The sequence below is a fragment of the Halichoerus grypus genome, chromosome 1 (assembly GCF_964656455.1).
Source record: "Halichoerus grypus chromosome 1, mHalGry1.hap1.1, whole genome shotgun sequence".
NCBI classification, from domain to species: Eukaryota; Metazoa; Chordata; class Mammalia; order Carnivora; family Phocidae; genus Halichoerus; species Halichoerus grypus.
In genome coordinates this window covers 44,001,551-44,011,636 of record NC_135712.1, presented here as the reverse complement: position 1 = coordinate 44,011,636, position 10,086 = coordinate 44,001,551, and positions in this window count along the sequence as shown.

Below are 10,086 nucleotides of genomic sequence, written 5' to 3'. Positions count from 1 at the left end.
GGTTTTGGATTGCTGTGTTTTCATTTTCATTTGCTTCCATGTACTTTTTTATTCCTTTTTTAATTTTCTGGTTGACCCAACATTGTATAGTAGCATGAAGCTTAACCTCCATGTATTTGTGGTCTTTCCAGATATTTTCTTGTGGTTGACTTCTAGTTTCATAACATTGTGGTCAGAAAAGACGCATGGTATTACTTCAATCTTCTTGCATTTGTTGAGGCTGGTTTTGTGGGCTAATATGTGATCTATTCTGAAGAATGTTCCATGTGCACTTGAAAAGAATGTGTATTCTGCTGTTTTAGGATGGAATGTTCTGAATATATCTGTTAAATCCATCTGTTCTAGTGTGTCATTCAAAACTATTGTTTCCTTGTTTATTTTCTGCTTAGATGATCTGTCCATTGCTGTAAGTGGGCTGTTAAAGTTCTCTGCTATCATTGCAGTAGTATCAATTCCTTCCTTTATGTTATTAACCGTTTTAGTATTTGGGTGCTTCTTTGTTGAGATCATAAATATTTAGAATTGTTATATCTTCCTGTTAGAATGTCCCCTTTATTATTATATAGTGTCCTTCTTTGTTTCTTGTTATAATCTGTTTTAAAGTCTATTTTGTCCAACATAAGTATTCCTACTCCAGGTTTCTTTTGACATCCATTTGCATGATAGATGTTTCTTCATCCCCTCACTTTCAATCGGCAGGTGTCTTTAGGTCTAAAACAGGACTCTTGTAGGTGGTATATAGATATGGACCTTGTTTTTTCATCCATTATTTCACCCTATGTCTTTTGATCGGAACGTTTTGTCTATTTATATTCAAATTAATTATTGTATCTGTCTATCTATTGATTGATCAATCAGTTCATCCCTCTACTCCCTTTAGTTCTCTGTGTACTCCAGTTGCCTGTTCTCCCTAGACATCCAGCTCCATCTTTGCATTTCAGAAAGACCACTGATCTCTGCCTGGTTTCCCCTCTGACAAATGGCCAGGAAGCTCTCTTCAGAGGATAATCTGGGCAATAGTAGTCCTCATTCATTTATTTATTTTTGTTCTTCATGAATCACTGGCCTTTGTTGCCTGATGTTCAATAGCATAACTGTTTCATATATATATATTAGGGTTTTGTTTGTTTGTTTGTTTCATGTAGGAAGATAAATCTGATGTTCAAACATGGAAATTCTAGTATGGTATCTTTAATCAATTACCTGTAGTCAATTTCCAGATGCTATTTATGTTTTCCTTTGATGATATATTATGCATAAGAATTCCAAAACTAATTGATTTTCTATGAATTTTAATTTTTGCTACTACTTGTGTCCTTCATGTACAGTTTAAAATTAGGCACTGTGCTAGGCACTCAAACCCCCATCCTAGATACACCATTAACTATGTTATATTTGATGAGTATATTCATCCAACAACCATATCTCTGCATTACAATAAGGTGAGATACCAGTGACTATTATTCATACTAAATATACCTTTTAGTAAACTCTGCATCTTCCTTTGTACATCCTGGTAACAACTATCTTAAATGTACAGTGAAAAGGGATGATTTCATGTGCTGTCAATAGGTGCCAACTAGTACTGGAATGGGTTTGAATAGCAGCAATTTAATGAATTACTTCACCAAACACTGCAAAACACATTAAGGTGTCATTCTTGCATTTGAGAATAAAGGGGAAAATTCATTTTCTATGGCTTTCAAACTGGCTATCTTTCTGCTCTGAGATGCAGAGTCATGGTGATCATGTGGTTGTAGCTATCAGTTAACTAATAGTAGAGAAGTTCAAATTTAAAACAGTAGACAAGTTGATATGAGATAAGTGGTGGAAATATGCATAGGGTTTTTTTGTAAGTGTGTATCATCATCCAGGCTACCTCATTGTTAATAGATGCAAAAAGAATTTGGAGTCAATGTATTGTATCATATTGATTGATTTGCAGATGTTGAACCAACCTTGCAGCCCAGGGTTAAATCCCAATTGGTTGTGGTGAATAATCCTTTTAATATATTGTTGTATTCTATTGGCTAGTATATTGGTGAGAATTTTTGCATCCATGTTCATCAAGGATATTGGTCTGTAATTCTCCTTTTTGATGGGGTCTTTGTCTGGCTTTGGGGTCAAGGTAATGGTGGCCTCATAAAACGAGTTTGGAAGTTTTCCTTCCATTTCTATTTTTTGGAACAGTTTCAGAAGAATAGGTATTAATTCTTCTTGAAATGTTTGGTAGAATTCCCCTGGGAAGCCATCTGGCCCTGGGCTTTTGTTTGTTGGGAGATTTTTGATGACTGCTTCAATTTCTGTAGTGGTTATAAGTCTGTTCAGGATTTCTATTTTTTCCTGGTTCAGTTTTGGTAGCTGATACATCTCTAGGAATGCATCCATTTCTTCCAGATTATCTAATTTGCTGGCATAGAGTTGCTCATAATATGTTCTTATAATCGTTTGTATTTCTTTGGTGTTGGTTGTGATCTCTCCTCTTTCATTCATGATTTTGTTGATTTGGGTCATTTCTCTTTTCTTTTTGATAAGTCTGGCCAGGGGTTTATCAATCTTGTTAATTCTTTCAAAGAACCAGCTCCTAGTTTCATTGATCTGTTCTACTGTTCTTTTGATTTCTATTTCATTGATTTCTGCTCTGATCTTTATTATTTCTCTTCTCCTGCTGGGTTTAGGCTTTATTTGCTGTTCTTTTTCCAGCTCCTTTAGGTGTAGGGTTAGGTTGTGTATTTGAGACCTTTCTTGTTTCTTGAGAAAGACTTGTATTGCTATATACTTTCCTCTTAAGACTGCCTTTTCTGCATCCCAAAGATTTTGAATAGTTGTGTTTTCATTTTCATTGGTTTCTATAAATTTTTTAAATTCTTCTTTAATTTCCTGGTTGACCCATTCATTCCTCAGTAGGATGCTCTTTAGCCTCCATGTATTTGAGCTCTTTCCGACTTTCCTCTTGTGATTGAGTTCTAGTTTCAAAGCATTGTGGTCTGAAAATCTGGAGGGAATGATCTGAATCTTTTGGTACCAGTTGAGACCTGATTTGTTACCTAAGATGTGATCTATTCTGGAGAATGTTCCATGGGCACTAGAGAAGAATGTGTATTCTGTTGCTTTGGGATGGAATGTTCTGAATATATCTGTGAAGTCCATTTGGTCCAGAAAGAACAAGAACCATATGATCCTCTCAATAGATGCAGAAAAAGCATTTGACAAAGTAAAGCATCCTTTCATGAGCAAAACTCTTCAGAGTATAGGGATAGAGGGTACATACCTCAATATCATAAAAGCCATCTATGAAAAACCTACAGCGAATATCATTCTCAATGGGGAAAAACTGAGAGATTTCCTCCTAAGGTCAGGAACACGGCAGGGATGTCCACCATCACCACTGCTATTCAACATAGCAGTTGTCCTAGCCACAGCATTCAGACAACAAAAAGAAATAAAAGGCATCTGAATCGGCAAAGAAGAAGTCAAACTCTCACTCTTTGCAGATACTATGATACTTTCTGTGGAAAATCCAAAAGACTCCACCCCAAAACTGCTAGAACTCATACAGGAATTCAGTAAAGTGGCAGGATATAAAATCAATGCACAGAAGTCAGTGGCATTCCTATACACCAACAACAAGACAGAAGAAAGAGAAAGTAAGGAGTCGATCCCATTTACAATTGCACCCAAAACCATAAGATACCTAGGAATAAATCTAACCAAAGAGGCAAAGGATCTGTACTCAGAAAACTATAAAATACTCATGAAAAAAATTGAGGAAGACACAAAGAAATGGAAAAACCTTCCATGCTCATGGATTGGAAGAACAAATATTGTGAAGTCGTCAATGCTACCTAGAGCAATCTACACCTTCAATGCAATCCCTATCAAAATATCATCCACTTTTTTCAAAGAAATGGAACAAATAATCCTAAAATTTGTATGGAACCAGAAAAGACCCCGAATAGCCAGAGGAATGTTGAAAAAGAAAAGCAAAGCTGGCAGCATCACAATTCTGGACTTGAAGCTCTATTACAAATCTGTAATTGTCAAGACAGTATGGTACTGACACAAAAACAGACACATAGATCAATGGAACAGAATAGAGAGCCCAGAAATGGACCCTCAACTCTATGGTCAACTAGTCTTCGACAAAGCAGGAAAGAATGTCCAATGGAAAAGAGACAGTCTCTTCAACAAATGGTGTTGGGAAAATTGGACAGCCCCATGCAGAAGAATGAAACTGGACCATTTCCTTACACCACACACAAAAATAGATTCCAAATGGTTGAAAGACCTAAATGTGAGTCAGGAGTCCATCAAAATCCTAAAGGAGAACACAGGCAGCAATCTCTTCGACCTCAGCCGCAGCAACTTCTTCCTAGAAACATCGCCAAAGTCAAGGGAAGCAAGGGCAAAAATGAGCTCTTGGGACTTCATCAAGATAAAAAGCTTTTGCAAAGCAAAGGAAACAGTCAACAAAACCAAAAGACAACTGACAGAATGGGAGAAGATATTTGCAAATGACATATCAGATAAAGGGCTAGTATCCAAAATCTATAAAGAACTTATGAAACTCAACACCCAAAGAACAAATGATCCAATCAAGAAATGAGCAGAAGACATGAACAGACATTTTTCCAAAGAAGACATCCAAATGGCCAACAGACACATGAAAAAGTGCTCAACATCGCTCGGCATCAGGGAAATTCAAATCAAAACCTCAATGAGATACCACCTCACACCAGTCAGAATGGCTAAAATTAACAAGTCAGGAAATGACAGACGTTGGTGGGGATGCAGAGAAAGGGGAACCCTCCTACGTTGTTGGTGGGAATGCAAGCTGATGCATCCACTCTGGAAAACAGTATGGAGGTTCCTCAAAAAGTTGAAAAGAGAGCTACCATATGACCCAGCAATTGCACTACTGTGTATTTACCCCAAAGATACAAATGTAGGGATCTGAAGGGGTACGTGCACCCTGATGTTTATAGCAGCAATGTCCACAATAGCCAAACTATGGAAAGAACCAAGATGTCCATCGACAGATGAATGGATAAAGAAGGTGTGGTATATATATATATATATACAATGGCATATTATGCAGCCATCAAAAGAAATGAAATCTTGCCATTTGCAAAGACATGGATGGAACTGGAAGGTAGTATGCTGAGAGAAATAAGTCACTCTGAGAAAGACATGTATCATATGATCTCACTGATATGAGGAACTCTTAATCTCAGGAAACAAACTGAGGGTTGCTGGAGTGGTGGGGGGTGGGAGGGATGGGGTGGCTGGGTGATAGACATTGGGGAGAGTATGTGCTATGGTGAGCCCTCTGAATTGTGTAAGACTGTTGAATCACAGACCTGTACTTCTGAAACAAATAATACATTATATGTTAAAAAAAAAAAAAAAGAAGATAGTAGGAAGGGAAAAATGAAGGGGGGTAATTGGAAGGGGAGACAAACCATGAGAGACTATGGACTCTGAGAAACAATCTGAAGGTTCTAGAGGGGAGGGGGTGGGGGAATGGGTTAGCCTGGGGATGGGTATTAAAGAGGGTACATATTGAATGGAGCACTGGGTGTTATACGCAAAAAATGAATCATGGAACACTACATCAAAAACTAATGATGTAATGCAAGGTGATTAACATAACATAATTCAAAAAAGAATATAGTGAGAAAGTACATCTTCCTATAAAAATGTCACTTTTTATAATAAACATGATTATTGTGATCTAAATATTAAAAAAAAGAAAAGAATTTGGAGTCAAACTAGAATATTTGAAAACCATATTTTGGTGCAAATATAACTCCAGCAACAACAATTAAAAATGCCTGGGTAACGTAAGATACAAATTAGGGATTATAAATTATCAGGAGCCATTAGGAGCCTGGTAATGGTTGCCAATCTTAGCTACTTCTTGTCGATACTCTTAAATGATTTTGAGGTCGTCGAATGAGTTTTTCTGCATTCTAATGTTTCTAGTTTAACAACATGTGAATGTGTTTCACCAATTCAGGACCTCAGACACAAGTTAAGTATTTTATGATCAAATAATACAAATCATTATAAACATTATTTTAAAACATTTGTGACTGTTAAAGACACTGATTCATTTTAAGCTATCAACAACTTCACAGTAAGAAATGTAGCTAATATTCTACTTATTACAAACAACGTGCCATTTCTGCTTCTGGACACTAAAATTAGTTTGGTCACTTTGCTTGAATTGATGAAAAATATAACCTACAGTATTACAAAACTGATATGTAGTCTTTGATAACAGGAAATCACTGGACTAATGGCACATGCAAGAAACCCACTGCAACACTCAACCATAGTATACATTCCTATGTTATTGCATATCTACTGCTATTATTCTATTGGTGTTACTTTTTTAAAATGTCACTTACCTCTAGATTTTTGTTGCATAGTTGGCAAAGATGAATTATGTGCTTCATCCTCTACTTGTTTCACTACTCCTTATCCTACTGGTTCCACTAATCTAAGCTCACAATTATTATATTTCTTTATATGTTTTTTCCAAGATTGTATTTTCTCTTTGATCATCTTGTTTCAGATACTATCCTCTCCAACCTCTACCCACTCTAATTCACTAAGAAACTCATTATATCTCAGGCACACAATTTAAGCCCTCATTATTTTCATGATCCTATTTCTTTGGTTTCCTAGTTGTAGCTACATATAAGGGAAGCCATATTAAACACTATGGTCTCATGACAGATTGGTCTTTTATCACTTTGTTTTCTTAGATACTTATTTTTTAAGGTGCTATGTGCTCTCCTTTGCTCTCAGTCCTCAATCTCACTGGCTTTCATCATGAAAGGATTATTAAATTTGTATTGTGGATTTCTTCAGACAATTAACAGTTTTCAGGATGACAGCTTTAATCAGTATGTAGCAGAGAGATAAAACACATGCATTTTGCTGACAAAATGCCAGGGTTTGAAAATTTGGTGTAAGGGGCACCCGAGTAGCTCAGTCAGTTGAGCATGTGGCTCTTGGTTTTGGCTCAGGTCATAATCTCAGGGTCTTGAGATTGAGCCCCGTGTCTGGTTCTGCACTCAGCAGGGAATCTGCTTGAGGATTCTCTCCCTCCCTCTGCCCCTCCCCCCCCCTTCCTCCCTCTCTCAAATAAATAAACAAATCTTTTTTTTTTTTTTTTTTTTAAGAAAACTTGGTATACTATTTTGGAGAAATTAACAATTTGAAGCCTCAGTTTATTCACTTAGAAAATGAATACTCTGGAGTAATTTAATAACTGTCATAGGTTAAATTATGTTACTTGAAAAGATACATTGAAATTCTAATCCCCAATACCTCAGAAAGTGACCTTATTTGTAAATAAGTTCATTACAAATGTAGTTAATCAAGATGAGGTCATACTAGAGTAAGGTGGATCCCTATTCCAATATGCTATGTGTCCTAATAAGAAGAGGACAACATCATGTGAAGACAGAGGCACACAAGGAGAATGCCATGAGACAATGGAAGGAAAGAGGGAAGTGCTATAGTTGCAAACCCAGGAGCACCAAGAACTGACAGCAAACCACCAGAAGCTAGGAAGAGGCAAGGAGGATTCTTCCTTGCAAGTGTCAGAGGGAGCATGACCGTGTTAACACCATGATTTTGCACTTCTTGCCACCAGAACTGTAAGACATTAACTTTCTATTGTTTTGCACCACCAAAACAGCAGTTTTGCTGTTTTGTTACAGCATTTATAGGAAACTAGTAATAACATATTACCTTTCAGTGCAGGCATCATTATTACTTTAAGTAATATATGATAGGCACCTAGTACAGAGTCTGCCTCGTAGAAGTACTATATAAATATTAGATGTTGTCACCATTATTCCTAATATCTGCCCTTACAAATATCAAACTTCTTTTTTTCCCATGATTCTTTTCTATCTCAGCTGTGAAAACTAATATTTCTTTCATGAGTGTGCTGCAAGAAACAAAATAGTCATATTCAGTATGCAAAAGTTTGTCACATTTAAACTGTTCTTATCCAATCAGAAAATCCCAAAATATTCAAATACTTCCTGCCAAAATATGAATGTGTTGCAACTATATTTCATATAAATATATACTAAGGATTTCTAATTTGTCTTTCCAAAAAATCATATTTTGGATTTCATCTCAGGGCATATTGTAGGGAAAGACTGGTGTAAATGTGGAAGGCATAGACTTTTTTCTAATAAAATTATTTGGCATTGCTATGGGATTTGCTGGTCTGTTTGTTTCCCTAATAGCTGTTGCACTCCACTGCTTCTGTCTTTGCCAAGACATTCCCTCAGATGATCCTCTACTCAGTGGCCAATACTGGAGCCCAGGAGATGGAGAAAAAAAGTGACAGAGGAGAGTCTGTGACAAACTCTAGAGGATCAAAGACATACAATGAACAATCTTTGGATCTGACAATGAAAACTTAATATAACTGTTTCAATAAGTGTAAAATTTTCAGATCATTATGAAAAAGAATAGATATTTTCACTTCTGAAGATGTATCTGCAATAGCAGGCAAGGAAATAGTTAAGATAAAAGAAGTAATTTGAAAATGTCACTTAATTTGTGTTAGGATAAAGTGAAACAATTCTCCTAGGGCTGAAATTACTCCCCAGGAATGAGTTAAGCACACAGGGATGCTGCCTTAACTCCATGATGCTAATGTGCCATCCAAAATCATCAGAAGCCCTCTCTCTTCAGTAGGAAATCATACCCTAGGAGAATTTGACTGATTATACTTAGATATGTTCATTATAATATAGAGAGAAATATTGATCCCAGAAGCTTAATTTCTCATGATATGTAAGAGAAGAATTTGCCACATATACAAAGGTCGATTTTGTCTTTCCTAATATTCCTATTGTTTATGACTTTAGAATGACAAAATAACCATTTATCAGAAATCAAATAAATGTGGCAAAGAAATACATTCTTTGGAACTTGTATTTAGCTATTCATACAAACATAATTTTAGGGAATAATAAGTTCATCATAATAATCAAATGTGCTCTGATGAATGTATCCCATATTACTGTTAATAGTTGTATGTGCTCATTACAGGAAAAATTAGCACAACAGAAACAATGGCAATACAAATAAAAATGGTTGGTAGTTTGGTATAGGACAAACTTGAAAATATCTTTTAGTCTACTGATAACATACTAACTAGCTATGTTATCTTCCACAAATGGAGTTTTAAAATAAAAGATCGTTGTGTAAACAAGCCAAGATTTTCTCCTTTGTCAATACAATGCATATATTTGAAGTGTTGTTGATTATTTATCTTTATACATCAAACATAGTTCATTAGAAATTATAAAATGTTCAATACATTTAATATTTTGCAACTCATGAACTTTATTAGTAGCAAGAAGTAAAACAGGCAACAGTTAAAGTGAAACAGTTCCACCCCTAGCCTATTATATTTCAATGAAAATATTGATATAACTTTTATAGCACATATGTGATAAGAAAGCTGATTCCAGGGTATTTAGAACCATTCTGACAATTTGTTTGCCACAATGTGAATCAGGTCCTTCTCTACAGGCAACCTATTAGACAGTAGATAAGGAAAACTTTATACTTTTCATTCATACATTACCCATATTCAATTAAGAACTCATTCACTGGTCTGTTTAGGTAATTCATTATCAAATGATCCTGGAATGTAAAATTTTAATATAAATAGGTCTGGAGTGTTACTATATCTGTTTTGTATTTTTATTGGCAAACTTCAGTATTTTTTTAAATAAAACATGATTATGACTCAGTTCATAACTGCATCTCTAATAGAATTGAACAACTATTCATAATATATAATGGAGACATTGTAATCATTATATAGAATGAAGATAATATCTTTAACCACAAATTTAGCTAGAAATAAATATTTCATGTTATGATCTTCAGTTATTTTTTATCTAGGACATATATTTGCACTAGCATCAAAAAGATATAGGAAAATGCATTATTTTTTTATTCGATCACATTTTGACATATATAAAGAACTTGTGTCATCATCATCATCATCATCATTTTACTACCATTATTATCTAA